At 37.4% G+C, this 17,087-nt stretch overlaps 1 protein-coding gene and 1 long non-coding RNA gene across 9 annotated transcripts in view; one reads left to right on the forward strand and one right to left on the reverse strand.

Annotated features, from left to right (window-relative positions):
- LOC138744724 (polyamine-modulated factor 1-binding protein 1) overlaps window positions 1-17,087 on the reverse strand; it is a 640,882-nt gene that overhangs the window by 474,645 nt on the left and 149,150 nt on the right. The gene's annotated exons all lie outside the window — the stretch shown is intronic.
- On the forward strand, window positions 6,209-15,629 carry LOC138743957 (uncharacterized). Its single transcript, XR_011345136.1, has 3 exons — window positions 6,209-6,435; window positions 9,096-9,133; window positions 15,613-15,629. It is a non-coding gene; the product is annotated as an uncharacterized lncRNA (long non-coding RNA).

A 17,087-nucleotide genomic window follows, 5' to 3' on the forward strand; every position in this document is an offset into this window, starting at 1 on the left:
CAATACAGGGTTAATCTGTTTTGGGAGTAACTGTGGAGTGAGGATGCAGAGGACTCAGAGGGATGTGGAGAGAAGTCCAGTAAATGGACAAAAACATTACAGAAAAATATTAAATTATCTACTTTAAATACTTCCAGACTGAAAAGTATCGGTGCTCAGAGGAACCCGGATGGCTATCTGCAGGAAATAGTTAGATTTAGCAATGATTAGAGAGGCAAACAGCATGCTGGCCTTGACTGAAAAAATATTTTGAGTCCAAAATTTGAGATGTCTTTGCAATTATACATGATGTTTTAATATATTTAACAGAACCAGGGAATTCTTTAAGGAAACTACAAATTAATTTAGAAGAATATGTTAAGATCTCTGGTTATAAAATAAATTAGGATGAAAGCGAGATTATGCCTTTAATAGCAAGAGATTACACTTTTTGTCAGAGAAATACTCAATTTAAATGGCCAAACGATGGAATTAAATACTTAGGAAATTGTGTAGATAACAACTTAAAAATTTATACAAGTTGAACTATTTGCCAATTACTCAAAAAAAATTGCTGATGACTTTTTAAAAGTGGATGAATCTGCCTATAACATTAATAGGAAGAGTTAATTGTATAAAGATTAATATATTTCCATGAATTCAATATCTTTTTCAAACCCAACCTATAGATTTACCATAAAAGTTTTCTCAAGATTGAACAAACATGTAAGGAAATTTCTTTGGAAAGGTAAAATGTCAAGAGTTTCTATAAAAAAAATTAACATGGAAATATAAACAGGGGGGCTTACAACTTCCAAAATTACTATAGAGCGGCTCAAATGTGATTCCTGTCATCAAAAGCCAGCATGGGTTAAAATAGAATTAGATAATATAGGAGTGTAAAGGTTAAAACCTCGTGTTTTTTTTTTAAACTTAATTAATTTTGTGCCTATCTCTTTAAGAGAGCTATTGTTTATAGTGTTACCATAGTGACTATGGTGCAAAATGTCATAATATCCACCCAGACTAATGAATTGCTCATTATTCCAGGATTTAGAGAAGGCATGAGCACGAGATTTTTATTTAAATTGTTTCTCTTTATATTTGTTTATCTATATCATTATGCATCTCTAAAGTTTGAGCTTCTTTATATACATTTTATATCTCTATCATTATACAGTAAATGCTTTGTTATTCATCATTAAGAAAGTCTTAATGCGAAGTTATGCAAAATGTTTTTCTGTTTCATCAACAAATTAAAGCTGCATACAGCAGCAGCCGCAGAGTTCGATTTATTGGATTAAAGAGATTGAAATTTGGAATATCATAGCTCATGCTTTTGGAAGATGATACTTTGAAATTAGGATACATTAGAATAAGGAAAGTCATCTATAAGGAGAGAGGTTAGCAGAGGAATTTATAAATAAATGGGACACAAAATTATTAATTGGGCTAAGAGGACACTATTGTTGAAATATTTGATAACTATTTGGAATAAGATGAATGAATAAACTTGAAAAAAAGGAAGTATATTGCCTAAAATGCCTTTGATTCAAAACCAACTAGCACCTTTTCCCAAAAGATAATCAGTTTTTAACTATTTAGTCTAATAAGAGTTTTAGGAATATTGAAGATTGTTATGAACAAGACCAATTGATGTCATTTGAACAATTGAAAAACAAATATGGAATACCAAATAATACTTTATTTTGTTATTTCCAACTAAGTGCATTCTTAAGGGAAAAATTAGGTCTAGAGATGCGGTTACCTGTTTGTAGTGAGATAGAAACTCTTATTAAGAGAGGAAATATTAAGAAATTTACATCAGCAATATATCTTTCACTGCAGAATGGAACTGTTAAAAGAGGACTGCACAAGTCTAGACAGAAATGGGAGGTGGATTTCATTATAATTGATGAGCAAAAATGGACCAATCTCTGTCAAGATAGTATGACAAATATTATTAATGTAAGATATAGACTGGTTCAGTATAATTTTTACATCAATTATATTTAACACCATAAAAATTGAATAGTATGTATTACATATGTCCAATCTTTTCTGTTTTATTGCATAAAATATGATGGAGCTTGCTTGAAGAGTTGTAAAGATCTTCTACAGTATTTTCCTTAATACATAGTCCTATCTTGGAGGGGCATTAGACATTCACATAAAAGGGTCCTTTCCCAAAATTTTGATCGTCTTTTCACTCCATAGATTCTATTTGAATCTTTGTCCTTCCTGCTTCTTATTATTTGCCTATAAAATAAATATGTTCTACATAAGAGAGCTGAGGTGCTAAGTGATGAATAGGCAGAAAAGAGGCACAGTGCATTGATCATAGTTTTGCTCAGAGCTGTATGAAATAAAGTGCTTCCAAAAACTGGATTCAGTAACAATAATCATTTGCATCCAACTTCCATCATGCTCACCCACAAATGATCCATTTGTGTAGCAGATTTCAGCTACCCACAGTTGGAGTCCTGCTAGGCTGATAACTAAAGTCCGACTTAGTAGCTGGAAATGTTAACACAGAGACCGATCTCCATCTTCTTTGAATGATAATCAGATTACACCTCTGAAATACTGGATAATGATGATTTTTCTTCCTGCACACATTTGGGTTGCTGATCACGAAAATCTCCTATAGTTTCCTATCACATATTTTTTTTTAAAGCTATAAACTATTTTTGTGATTTCTTGTCATACTTTAAGTCTACTCATACATTGCCCACAAAGCAAGTTGTTACTCAGTCAAAGCATGCCAGTGCAGATGCTAGGGAAATGTTGTCTTCAGCCTGGGCATGGTTAATCAGGATACAATGCAGACAAACTCTATGCCATAGATTGAACTCATGTTCTTCAGGCAATAGCATAGTGAGTGTACTTAACAATAGCATTTATTTTCTCAGTAAGATTCATTAGAGCAGAAATGTCTTGTTAATGTCATAATAGCTGCAATACGTTCTGTTACATTTGTGGCTAGAATACACTTAAGGCTCACCATAACTGCACTTATTAAGAAAGTCTACGAATCCTACTTTGGTTGTAAAATTGGTGACCAGCACAAACTTTTGGCTCCTCACATTGTGATGCAATATGTACAGTCAACCTGAGAGCTTGACTCAGTGGTACTCAGAAATCAATGTCACATGCTAAATTCAATAAAAGTTAATTTAATGTTTCTCCAACTTCCTGCATTATACAGAAACCTGAAATTATCATTATGTTCAGCTTGAAGTTGTCTATCATAATTCTCAATTTGTTTTCAGGAAGCAATTCTTTTGAAAAAGTTTGTTGTCCAGTGCAATCTCTCATTTGTGCAGTTTTTCTTCTTGTCATACACGTTACCAGCAGTATAAAGGGATAAATAGTTCAAAGATTATGTTCACTGAGAGAAGAGAGGCAAGGAGAAGGTGGTTATGTTTCAAGATGATATCATTCTAAATCAAATGTGTCATGCAGCAAGCAACTGCAATGATAGGAATAAGAGGATAATGCACTGACTATTAAACAGAGGAAAAGAGGAAACGGCCCTGTCTGTAAGAAGTTTGTATGTTCTCCCCATATCTGCATGGGCTTCCTCTGGTTTCCTCCCATTGGGGGTTGCAGATTAATTGGGTGTAGTTGGGGAGCACAGGCTCATGGGTTGAAAGGGCCTGTTACGGTGCTGTATGTCTAAATTTAAAATTTAAGAAATGCGAGTATTCATGTTAACTGATTGGTCAGCCACATTAATAATATGCATTGTTTTGTGTTGTATTACACCTAGTCTGGAATTCTTGATGATGCAGAATGGTCATGAGAAGTGTTTCCATTTGAACATGACCTTGCCAGTGGCTCCTTTCCTTCCACTGCAAGTGGATAATGCAAGAAATACCTTCCCCTGTACAACTTCATTTGCTCTCATTTCCTGCTCAGGCTCTGGGCTTTCTCCTGCAGAACATGCTGCTGCCTTGATTTCAAGTGGTTTGTATACAATCTGCAATGATAATCTCTGTGTATGTCTCTTGGATATCCTCAGACTGATGGAGATATCAGGGTTGCATTCTGATACTCACATGGCCTTCGTTTAACATAGCTTTCTGCAGAATTTTGAGAGAATTAAGATTTTGGCAGAAAAAAATAACCCTCATCTCCTAGAATCCATTGCTCCAGGAAGTGATGGCCCCTAAAGATATTTGGTAGTTTTTTTTTCCTCCCTAAGGTTGGATGTGTTGTGAATGCTGCCAGGGTACATTGAACAATGAGAAATAACTACTGATGATTAAATATGACCTGTTCACTTAGTAAAGGAAGTTTTCTCTACTGCAGAAAAGTTCTGTCTTAGAAAGTGGAGTTGGTATGAAAAGGGCTATTTGCTGTGTGAAGCAATCTTACAAATCTCATTGATGATGTGATCTCGTCCTTGCTGAAATCAAAGTAGATAAAGTAATCTATGTTTAAAATAAAATCAATTGTGTGTCTTTTCAAACACAATACCACAAGAAATAGGAGCCAAAGTAGGCTATTCAGCCCATTGAGTCAGCCCACCATTTAAGCAAGAGTTGATCCATTTTCCCAGTCAGCCCCACTGTCTGGCCTTCTCTCCATAAGCTATGATATCTTAGCTAATGAAGAATTACTGATATGTACACATAAGAACATTAAAAAAAAGGGAGTAGGAACAGGTTACCTAAACAATCAAATGTACCTCACCATGCAATATGATCACGGTTGATCTAAACTGGAGATACTACTGTATCAGTTGCTTATAAATACACAATTCTTTGATCTTTCAAATATTTATCCATCTCTACTTTAAACACAGCTAACAATCTGGCACCCAACATCCTCAAGGGCAGAAAATTCTAGAGATCCCCTATACTCACAGAATAAACTTCTACACACTTTAGTTTTAAATGACAATCCTCTATTTTGTAGCTGGGTACCGTTGTTTGTGAATCTCGCATGACAAAAAACATCTTAACATCTATCATTTCAAGGTCACTTACGTTTGAATAACATGACCCCTCGTTTTTATAAACTCCAATAAACTCAGACCTAATCTGTTTAAACCTCTCTTGATACAATAACCCTCTCATCTCAGGAATCATCTCTCTGAATATCCTTTGGACTGCCCCCAATACTATGGTTTCCTTGGTGTAGAATAATACCACAGACTTTGTCCCCACTGTCTTTAAAAATCTGAACATTCTTCAGAGAGAACTAGATTAAAAAAAAGTTTCTATAGATCCTGTGAGAATAGGCTTTCTTTGATGGACTTGTGTGTACTGTCCGGTGAAAAGGCTTGTCCCACTGTGTCGTCAAGTTTATTATCATTTGATTGCACAAGTACAATATGACAAAACAGTATTCTCTGGTCCTCGGAGGAAAACACACAGGCACTCAACCAGCCATAAAAAAGATACAAATAAACAATACATATACAGGACAAGGATTCATCTGTACAAATAAATAGCTTCACGAATATAAGAGTCTGGGATGGCTAGTGAGAACAGTTCCTTTGGTTGTTCAGCATTCTCATTGTCCATGGCAAGCAACTGTTTCTCAGCTCTGATATTCCAGTATTTCTTCACCGACAGAAGCACCTGATGTGTGCAGGTTGGAAGGGGTTCTCAAATGATTTTGCACGCCTTCTTCAAACAATGATCTCAGCAGGTTGTGTCGATGGCGGGGGGGGGGGGGGGGGGTGGGGGTGGGGAGTGCATGGGAAGGAAGACTCCAGTCATCCTCTCTGTAACTCTTATGGTCCTGTGGATTGACTTCTGATCCACTTCTCTGCAACAACTGAATCACGCAGCTGGCCAGGATGTTCTTGACAGAGGGGCCTATAGGTTGACAATGAGGGTGGATGGTAGCCCTGCCCACATCAGTCCTCTCAGAAAGTGCAGTCCACTGTGGTGCCTTCCTGACAAATGAGAAGATGTGTGTTTATGATAGGTCACTAGTTAAGTGAACTCCAAGGAACTTGGTGCTCTCCACTACCGAGTTATGGATGTGTAGTAGAGGATGAATGTTCCTGGTCCTCCTGAAGTCCATGATTATCTCCTCCATCTTGTCCAAATTGAGACTCAGGTTGTTACTCTTGCACCAAACAGTGAGATTTTCCACCTCTTCTCTGAGGTGTGACTGATCACTGTTGCTGATGACACCAGCTACTGTTATGTCATCTGCAAACTTGATGACATTGTTGGATGCAGTTGTGAGTCAATAGCGTGAACAGGAGTGGGATGAGCACACAACCCTGAGGCGCACCAGTGCTCAGTGTGACAGTGGTCAATATTCTGCTACTGACCTGGAGAGACTGTGGTCTTTCCGTTAGGAAGTCCTGGATCCAGTTACAGACAGGGTTGTTAAGTTCCTGCGAAGGCAGCTTCTCTGCAAAATGATGATATTAAATGCCGAACTGAAGTCAATGAACAGCTGCCTGGCTTATGTGGTGTTGTTCTCAAGGTGGGTCAGGACAGAGATAAGGGACAAGGCTATAGCATCATCAGTTTCTTCTGTATTTGAAATGAAATGGGTCAGTCAGTGCATCTTTGGGAGGTGGTGCCTTGATGTGTTTCACCACATGCTCGAAGTATTTTATATTGGTTGAGGTCAGTGCCACAGTGTCGTCAATGAGGCCTGTTATTGTTGCCCTCTTCGGCACCAGGATGATGGTAACTGTCTTGAAACCTTCGGGAATGATGGACTGCTATTCTGAGGTATTGAAGATGTTCATGAAGACCTCTATCAATAGATCTGCGCAGGGCTTCAGTAACTGAACAAGTATGTTGTCTGGTCCCACCACCTTGTATGTGTTCACCATGGATATAGGGTTCTCCCACCTTGGTGGCAGCTATGCAAGGGACCCATTCATCAGGAGGACATAGAGCTTTTTTCGGTATCATCCTGTTCTTCTCTCCAAACTGTGCATAGATGTTCAGTCCGTCCAGAAGGGAGGTGTCATCTCCTTAACTCACAAGGTTGACGTAATCTCTTATAATCCTGATCCCTTGCCACCTCCGCCTCATGCCTATGAATCATCTGTGCCTACCCTCGTTTGGCCTTCCGAATTGCAATGGAGTTCATCCTAGCTGATCTTAGTGCCATCCTGTCCCCTGCTCTGAAGGCAGCATCATGAGCTCTGAGAAGTGCCTGGAACTCTGCATCCAACCATGGTTTCTGTTTGTGAAGGATTTGATCTCAGTGACATCCTCAATGCACTGAGCTCGGGTATTCTTCTATGTTTATGTGACCATTTTGCCAACAGTCTGTATGCCGGAGTTAGCAGGACAGATACATGATCCAAGTCACCAAGGTGGGGATGAGGGGTAGTCTTGTATGCACCAGGGATGTTGATGTACACGAGATCCAGGGTATTCTTTCTTGTGGTGGCGAAACTCACCTGTCATAGCAAAAGGTCCATAGCGGATGCTATCTCACTGGCTCTATACAAAGCCCTGGAACACCTGGACAGCAAAGATTCATTCATCAGGATGTCCTTTATCAACTACAGTTCAGGATTTAACTCCATCATCCCCTCAAACTGATCAGCAAACTCAAAGACCTGGGTCTCAACACCTTACTGCATAATTGGATCATTGATTTCCTCACCTCAAGACCACAATCAGAAAGGATTGGGGTAAGAACATCTCCTCCAAAATCTCTATCAACACTGGAACACAACAGGTCTGTGTTCTTAGCCCCTGGCTCAGTACAACAATAATACCATCTACAAATTTGCCAATGATAGTGGATTGTAGAAAGGAAGGGGATGAGTCAGTATACAGGATGGAGATTGAAAACCTGGCTGAATGGTGCACCAATGACAACTTTACCCTCAATATCACCAAAAGTAAGGAGCTGATTGTTGACTTCAGGAAGGGAAAACCAAAGGTGTATGATCCAGTGATCATTGGGGTATCAGAGACAGAGAGGGTAAGAAAATGTAAGTTCTTGGAAGACACTATCTTAGAAGATCATTCCTGGAGCCACATACTAATGGCAACATGAAGAAAGCACATCAGTGCCTCTACTCTTTCAGGAGTTTGCAGAAGTTTGGTGTGACAGCAGAAACCCTGGCATATTTCTATAGATGTGTGGTGGAAAGTGTGCTGACCAGCTGCATCACGGTCTGGTATAGGGAGACCAATACCCGAGTGTAAAGCCCTCCAAAAAGTAGTGGACAAAGCCCAGGCAAAACCCTGCCCACTATTGAGAACATCTACAGGGAATGCTATTGTCGGAGACCAGCAGCAATCATCAAGGATCCACACCACCCAGCACATGCTCAGTTTTCACTGCTGCCATCAGGGAAGAAGTTATAGGTGCCACATGGCTCGCATCACCCGGTTTGGGATCAGCTGCTATCCCATCAGACTCCTCAACAACAAACTCAATCAGGGATTCATTTAAGGAATCTTATATTTGCATTTTATTGATTTTTTAAAATTCTCTCTGTATTGCAGTTTGTTTACATTTGTTCTGTTTACAATTATTTGTTTTCATATGTACATTGTATATACTCTGATAATAAATCAGAAATCTGAACCTTAAGTTGACGTGCTACTGAAACTGTGGTAAGACTGTTTTCAAGTTGGCATAATTGAAGTTGCCAGCAACAATCATGGCACCATCTGGGCTTTGCCCTCATTGTGGATTTACCCTCATTAGATGAAGGATGATCGTGAATACCCTGGGCAGGTAGAAGGATCTGCATTTCACTATTTCAGAACAGAAACATCTGTGCACCAGTTCTCACTGATATAAATGCACAGTAACCCCTCCACAGGTCTTGCCAAAGCAACAATATCATCGCAATATTGACTTCTGCATTAGATGACTGTCAATGGAGAGAACATGCAAGAGTGCATGAATGATTAAATTCACACCTGGTCAATCTCCGCAGTTAAAGAACTTTCAATGGCCTACCAAGATTTTAGTCATATCCCATTGGTTCCCCTTTAAATCATGAAGCTATGAAGTAGCATGATTCACTCACAATTCATAGTAATTTCAAAAGTGGTGAATTGCACCCAATAAAAGACCTATATTTGCCATTAAATATGAAAATATGCACAATGATGTCATTAGGTTTGCAAATTGTGTCTGATATTTTCTTTCTGCAGAAGAGAATAGCGTCAGGAAGTACCTGAAATAACACAAGGTACATATTTTATAATATTTTTCACAACTTTAAAAATTTGCTCATGAAACATGTTCGGAATACAAAGGGCACAACTAGCCAATATAGAGAAAATGACAGTGTATTGTGACAGAGTATATAGATATGTTTTTGGGAGATAAATTGGGAAAGGTTTGTTAGTGTAGGTCACATACAAACACTTTAAAACAGAACTTTTTTGAAATACTGGAGCTCTGCTAATGCTATACATGTCAGGGCCATACCCTTTGCAAGAGCTCTGGAGGCTGCCCAAGAGACTTCACTAATGGATTGTTGTTTACAAAAAGGCAACAGATGAAAGAGCTTGTTGGAGCCACCTTCTTGTCTGGAGGGGAACTTGCTGTTCTAAGAGGGACATGTAGTTTTGCAAGCAGAGAGAGTCAAACAGGCTTTCTCTCACAGAGAGAGAGAGAGAGAGAGAGAGAGAGAAAGAGAGAGATCACTTCTACAGTATTACAGTCAGCAACAGCAACTGGGAATGGAACAGGACAAGCTGGCAAGTTTGTGGAAAACCCCATTTGGAAGACGGGTCATGAGATTTTAAGTTCAGCCTGGTCAAAGCCCTTGTGGTTTATGCAAGAGGAGAGGACTGGCTGTCTAATGTTTCACTTGGAGTAAGTGAAATAAAAAGGAACTCCGTGGTGACCTGAAAGGAAGAGGTTATTATCTGGAGAACTCTGAGGGGGAAAGTTTCGTCAGCAAGACACTGAAGTGGATGATTAAAAAGGAGTCAGTTGTGGATGTCCTGGAACAACAAATCTCTCTCTGAAAACTAACAAGAACCTTCCTGAGCAGTAACCATTTACCTTTCAAGCACCAAAGCCTGGTGAAGTTTATAAACGTTAAATTCTGTGCACAATATAAGAATTGCCTGCAACTAGTGAACTTGGAGGAAGGAGAAGTGAGATTGGACTGTGAATCAAAGAACTTTTCTGAATTTATACACATGCGCTTAGAATTAGAGGGGGGGGGGTTAAGTTAGGTTAATTAAGTCAATAGTGATAAGTTAAAGTGTGATTCTGTTTTTATGTTTAAAGATAATTAAAATCAACTTTTGTTTAAGTAACCATTTGTCTTGCTGAATATCTATTGCTGCTGGGTTTTGGAATCCTTTGGGTCTGTAACAGTATGGGAAAACCTCTAAGACTGCGATTCTTGTGTCCCTTATTCTTTTACTGGTAGCAATGAATTTTTATTTGGAAAACTACAACATCTAAATAATGACTAATGGAATGAGCCTTTCTGGAATATGTTAATAGATGTTCATAGAACAAAATCAATATGAAAAACTTTATGAAAATGGTAAAATGCATCATATGCTCAAAATCTAGAAAGCTCACCCATAATTCTGGAAGATAACAGAAAATATTCACAATTTGTATATGTTCTACTTGATTTGTTTCTGCAGTACACTTTTATGCATCACACCAACAAAACATATTACATAGAATTCTGTGATGTAACTAACAAATATGAGATTCTAATAAATACATAGTTGTTTAGTATACAATGGATTTGCAATGCTGAAAGCTAGGTACCGGTCTTTTAAAAAAAATGAAAGTCAGTCTGAATATTTTGAATGTTATTTTGTGCAAGTTTGTTTTATGATTAAAATATCTTCACGGTATTTTTCCATCAACTTCATTTGGGTTTGTCACTCTTGCATCCACTATTTCTCACAATTTTGATACTTTTTTTCAGATCTGATTATTTATTTGACATAATCATAAAAATAATATCAGGACCTTTGCACAATGTGTCACTTTAATGTGCAGTAGGTTACTTGATAATAAGAAAGAAGAAAAGAATATTGAAGATGTAATGATAAAAGATGAATGTGGCTATTCTATCATATTGCAATCAGAATAACATATAGTTGCTCTGTCATCCAGTTAAGCTCCATAACCCACTTCTCCTTTACTTCCCCATCTTTTAAAGTCACTTAATTAAATTACATGCTGCTGAAACCATTCCTGATTTTCACTCTTCTAACATTCCACAGTATAACTCATTACTCAAGCAAATTCCAAACCATGTTTGAAGTTCTGTATGTAAAATTCCCGCACAAAAGTATTTAATGCTTTTTTTTTCTAGCAGCTTGATGTTAATAGTAACAAAATATCTCACTGTATGGACTTCTAAAAATTTCAAATCCTGAACTTTTAAAAAAGTGATTTCTTTATTTTTCACAATACATGAGGAGAATAGGAGTACCTAATCAAAAAGGGGAATAAAATCAGTATGACATCATATGATATTGCATTACATCACAATTAACAAGTATGTTCTCATCTCCTCAAACTGAAAAAAATTATATAAAACCACTCCTAATCTAAGAAAAAAAGACTGAGGAAACCTATTCTGAGAATTTACTCATAAAAATTAATTGTATGGTTTTCACTAACAAAAAGAAAAGAAATAAAATTAAATATAGTCCAGAAGGGAAAATAATTTTACTAAGTCATGTGGAAATAATTTATAAAAGGTTGCCAAGTCTCTAAAATTTAACAGAAGTACCAAATGTATGACTCTCAACTTTCTCTTAACTTAAACATGACAAAATTTGAAAGAACCATTGAGTCAAAGGAGATGGTTTAGAATCTTTTTATTTAAATAAAATAGCTCTTCTAGCCAATATGTAGAAAAGGCTACAACCTGATGTGCAGAAATGGGAACTCTTCTGGAACTACTATTCCAAAAAGAGCAGTCAATGGGTTAGGATGCAAGCTAATATCAGGTATAGCTGACAAAGTCTTAAAAATATCTATCCAATACCTCTCCAACATAGAGTATGACCAAAATATAGGAGTTAGAGAAGCCACCTCTGATTTACATCTATCACAAATAGGACTAACATTAGAAAAATATATGGGCCAATTTTTTTTTGACATACAAGTCCGGTGTACCACTTTAAAATGAATCAAAAAATGATGAGCACAAATTGAAGAGGTATTAACCAATCCAAAAATCTTATCCCATGATTCCATTGGAAGATGTAACTGAAGTTCCTCTAGAATCACTAGAATTTGATTGCAATCTTAGTAACTTATTATAAACGTTACCTATTAAACCCTAATGAGAAGGGTTCAAATGAAAAAAAGTATCAATCAAATCCAGTTGGCACAATATTGGAAAGTTAGGCAGTAAAATATTCAGAAAATGTTAATTTGGAAGCATCTATATAAAAAAAATATGACGGGTGTATTTATTGGATGATTGTTCAAAAAACATTAAGCTACCATCTATAAACAAATCTGAAAATGAGACAATTCCTTTAACTTTCCTTAAAAGAGAAGGCTTGATCAAATATAGATGGTTGAAAAAAATAATTAAGAGAAATGGTACTAGATAAAATAAATTTTTTCAAGTCAAAGAACTTCTGAAATTGAAACTAAATCCATAATGTATGTTTAAGTATTGGGTTGAAGGTATTTCTACTAATCTTAGGAAATGTAAAAGGAAGAGATTCCCACAATAAAGAGGCTGCTGAATACCTCTGCTTGGAATTCAATTCCAAATCTACCCAATAAGGGTGTTCAAATTGATCAGAATAGTAGATCCAGAAAATAATTTGCTTGAGTAATGAGTTATACTGTGGATGTTAACTGCCCAATAATGAAGTCTAAAATTAGGTAAAGCCATCTTTATAGAATTTACTTAATCTGGCATTCTTTTTATTCCAAATATAATAAGATATTTTAGAGTCAATATTATCAAAAAAAGGTTTTTGGAATAAAAACTGAGACTGGTTGAAATAAATACAAAAATGTAGGTAAGATGATCATCTTAATAGCATTAATACGACCTATTAAAGATCAAGCCAAATGAGACCACTTAGAAAGAGATTGTTTCACATAATCTATCAAAGGATGAAAATTAAATTTTTATAGACCTTTAAATGTTTTGGTAATTTTAACCACCAAGATAGGTAAAATGATCTTTAACCACTGTAAAAGGTGTGTAATTATGAACAGGTACATGCATGTTTATTGGGAATAATTCACTCTTATAAAGATTCAATTTAGATCCAGAGAAACTAACAAATAGGGAAAGGAAAGACAACATTGGAGATTTCTCAGGATCTAAAATATATACTAAAAGATCACCTGTATATAAATATACTTTGTGAATTACATCATCTCTATTAATTCCCCAAATATCACTGAAATCCTAAAGTGCTATTGGCAGGGATTGCAAAGCTAAATTAAATAATAAAGAGCTAAGAGGACAATCCTGTCTCGTTCCAAATATTGTGATTTATTGAACACCTGGTTTCTTTCCCACAATTCATCAAATTTGTAACTGATCATGTAATTCAAATGTTAACACCAAAAGAAAGCTAGGTTGAATGATGACAGTTTTCTAGGCTTAGCCGCACAAATGTTTTTCAATAAAATATGTCTGTGGATCAAAAGATTATAAAATTATTATTATCAAGAATCCATGATGTAATATTTATCATTCAAGAGAATGAGGACTGAAATTTTAATACAGGTACTCCCCAACTTAAGACCGTAATTGGGACTGGACGATCTGTCATATCTTGAAATGGATGCAAGTCAGAATTTAGCCTGCGCGTGTGGAGTACCAAAGTCTTAAAGCAAACTTTTTAATCAAATGTTGTATTTGACAATCTATAACAAGGATACAAGGCATCTAAGCGCCAAAATGTGCACACTTACCTTGTTAGTCGGCATCCCGGGATCCATAGGCTGGGTGCATCCATTTGATTCCTGTGTGTATGCGCAGTGGGTTTGCATATTGGAGTTCAGTTGGCACATGTGCAAGAGTTAAGCGCCCTGACGATATTGAATTTGCACCCTTAACTCTCACACATGCGACAACCGAACTCCAATACGCCAACCCACCGCACATGCGCCAAATGAACTCCAATATTTGAACCCACTACACGTGCGCCAACTGAAGACTAGTGCACAGCAATCAAGATTGCTGCACCCAGCCTATGGACTTTGGGATGCCGACTAACAAAGTAAGTGCTCATACTTTGACTCTTAGATCCCCTGTATCCCTGTTATACTTTGTCAAATACAACATAAATCGCGTAAATTTTATTTTTTTTAATTTAGTTTTTTAAATTTTTCAGTCCTAAGTTCAGATGGTCGCAAGTCACATAGGTTTTAAGTCGGCAACTACCTGTATACCCTGCTTATCCTTTCTATATTATTCTCGCCATTCCCTTTTCTGAATTTTTGGCTTTCATTGTGTATTGTGTTATAGAATTGATAGGAACACAGGAATATTTTCACTAGAGCCCATTAATGTTTATGGACCATAGGAGAGGGAGAACTCAAGACCGCAATTCCTAATTGAGGAATGTAACATATATCTCGGCTTCTACCACTTCCTCTGCCAGTTTGTTCTATATACTGTTAGGTCTGCTTTGTTCATGAATGAGTGAGACAAACACCAGGCTGAGTCGAAATCAGGGTTCTTTGTTCTTTATTACCGGATTGTAACACTTGCGACCAACCAGGTTAGTCGGAGAATGCATTCTGCCGTTATCAGCAAAATGGTGATTTTTTATACCCTTGGATATGTGCTTAGAACATCATCATATCATTACTTGTCCAATGACTAAAACTGTTGCTATCCTTTCCCTGCTAGCTTCCTGCCTCTCAATCCATCAATGTCTCTCTTATCTTGTAAGTACAAGGATGCATTCACATCTTGTTACTGCCCCGTACATTCCCATCTCATGATGTTTTACCTAACAGGAGTACAAGGACACCTCCCCTTCTTGTTACAGCCTTGTACAGGGTAACTCCCTACACATTCCCATCTCATGATGTTTTACCTTACAATACCCACCATCATCCATGTGAAAAAGATGCCCCTCAGGTCCTTTTTAAATTTTTCACTCTCATCTTAAATCTGTGCCATCTCAGTTTAGATTTCCCCACCCTGTGAAAAAAAGACTATGACTATTTACCTTATGTAGCCCTCATGCTTTATAAAGCTCTTTAAAACACCCCTCCCCCTCTCCTTCGCTCCAGAGAGAAAAATAAATCATGAACAAATAATGAAACAAAATGTGTAAACCAGTTCACCATACAAAATACAATCTGGGGGAAATCTATGTTCATATATGGGAGGAGTAATGAGCTCTAACAACATTGGAAACAGAAGCAGACAAAGCTGGAAGCACTCAGCAGGTCAAGCAACATCAAATAAACAGTCAATATTTTGGGTCAGAGATCCTTCACCAGAAGCAAAAGCAGAGGGGAAGGGGTAGAAAGAACTTAAAACAGCTGTGCTATAATGCAGACCACAGTTGTCATAGTAACAATTACATTAAAAATGTCTCTCCCCACAAATGTAGTCGCATTTCTTTTAGAATAATGCTTGCATTGTACTTTGCATTTTCATTAAAAAGTAACAGCATATTCTCATCTTTCCTCACCAAAACACTATTGACCTGATTTTCTTGATTGGCCTTACAGGGTGCAACTTACCGGATACAATTCCTCAAGGTAAATACTAAGTAATTTCAGCAAGTTCTTTGAAGCTATTGGATTCCACAAGGAGTCTAATACAGAATGCAGACAGGAAATTGCTGCAGGATCTCATCCATATTTGATGCTGAAACTCCAAAATGTTAGCAGCTCAACTATGGAACTGTTGGCAAAGCCAAACAAAATCTGGAACTATAGGTAGAGGGCACTGGAAAATGAAACAATACTTTCAACTAAAAGTCAGTAGTAGAAGGTTTGTCCAACATATTTGTTCCAAGATTCAATAAAATTTATGCTTACAAAATAGGAAACAAATATGATCATGTTATCTCAGTGTTATAACAGAAGAATTTGAATTCCTTTGGTATTTGAAGATGGCAGCGCAGACTAGGTCTGCTGCAGCTTCTCTCTCAATTGCAGCCACTGCAACGTAATATAGACGCAGAGCTGTCCTCATCACTGGTTCTATGAAGTTGAACATATGATTGTAGTGAGTTGTGTGATTCAAAGAGAGCTGAACAGGAGCCGATTCGTGAAGGATTCGATCGCTGAAGAAAATGGAGCTCCGGATGTGGCCGAGTGAAGGGATCAAGCCACTTGTGTCATGGCAGTCCAGTAGTTTTCAGACTTCTTTGGGTCATTGCTGGGGTTCCTGGTATCGAAGGATGAGGACCGAAGGTGGAACAGCAGAGCCAGTGAGACGTCGGGTGCAACTGGGAGCTGCAGAGTTGTGCCATAATGAAAAGACTCAGAGACTTTTTAACCTGGGCCTTATGGCGACTACAGAGGTCTGGAGTTTGCTTTGTCTGGGCCTTGGGGCGGCCAATGCTGAAGTTCGGGAAGCTCCATGAACTGTGACTGCACAATGCATAGTCTCCTTAATGCCAGTTGGGAGTCACTGACTTGTGATGGCAGCATGTGTAATCCGCAGCAGCTTCCAAGATTAGAGGAAGCGTTCTTTGCCATATGAATGGCGGACATTTTAACATCTGTTGCAACCTAACTTCTTTCATGTCTGAACTCGAGTAACTAATTGTGTAGTACTGCATTGTTAGGCAGTTTTCTAATCGTAGACTGAGATCTGTGATGCTTCATTGCTGGTTTTATTAGACAATGCAATAAATTGAATCTCTCTCATCTCTCATTTGCTTAATTGGGGCTTTTTAAAAAATGAATAATGAATTAAATTCAATTAATATGCCATAACATTAAAAGAAAATAGATTTTTACATTAAATAATTAAGCTTCAGTCAAACTGTATACAGGTGACTCAAAAGATTTCAATAGACACAATCCTCTACAGTTACTTCCTTCAAAGTCGTGGTTAGCACAACACTGTTACAACACCAGCGATCAGGACCAGGGTTTGAATCCCATACTGTCTGTACAGAGTTTGTATGTTCTCCCCAAGTCTGTGTGGGTTTTCCCTGGGGCTCCGGTTTCCTCACACCCATCAAAACATA

The sequence above is a fragment of the Narcine bancroftii genome, chromosome 10 (genome assembly GCF_036971445.1).
Source record: "Narcine bancroftii isolate sNarBan1 chromosome 10, sNarBan1.hap1, whole genome shotgun sequence".
NCBI classification, from domain to species: Eukaryota; Metazoa; Chordata; class Chondrichthyes; order Torpediniformes; family Narcinidae; genus Narcine; species Narcine bancroftii.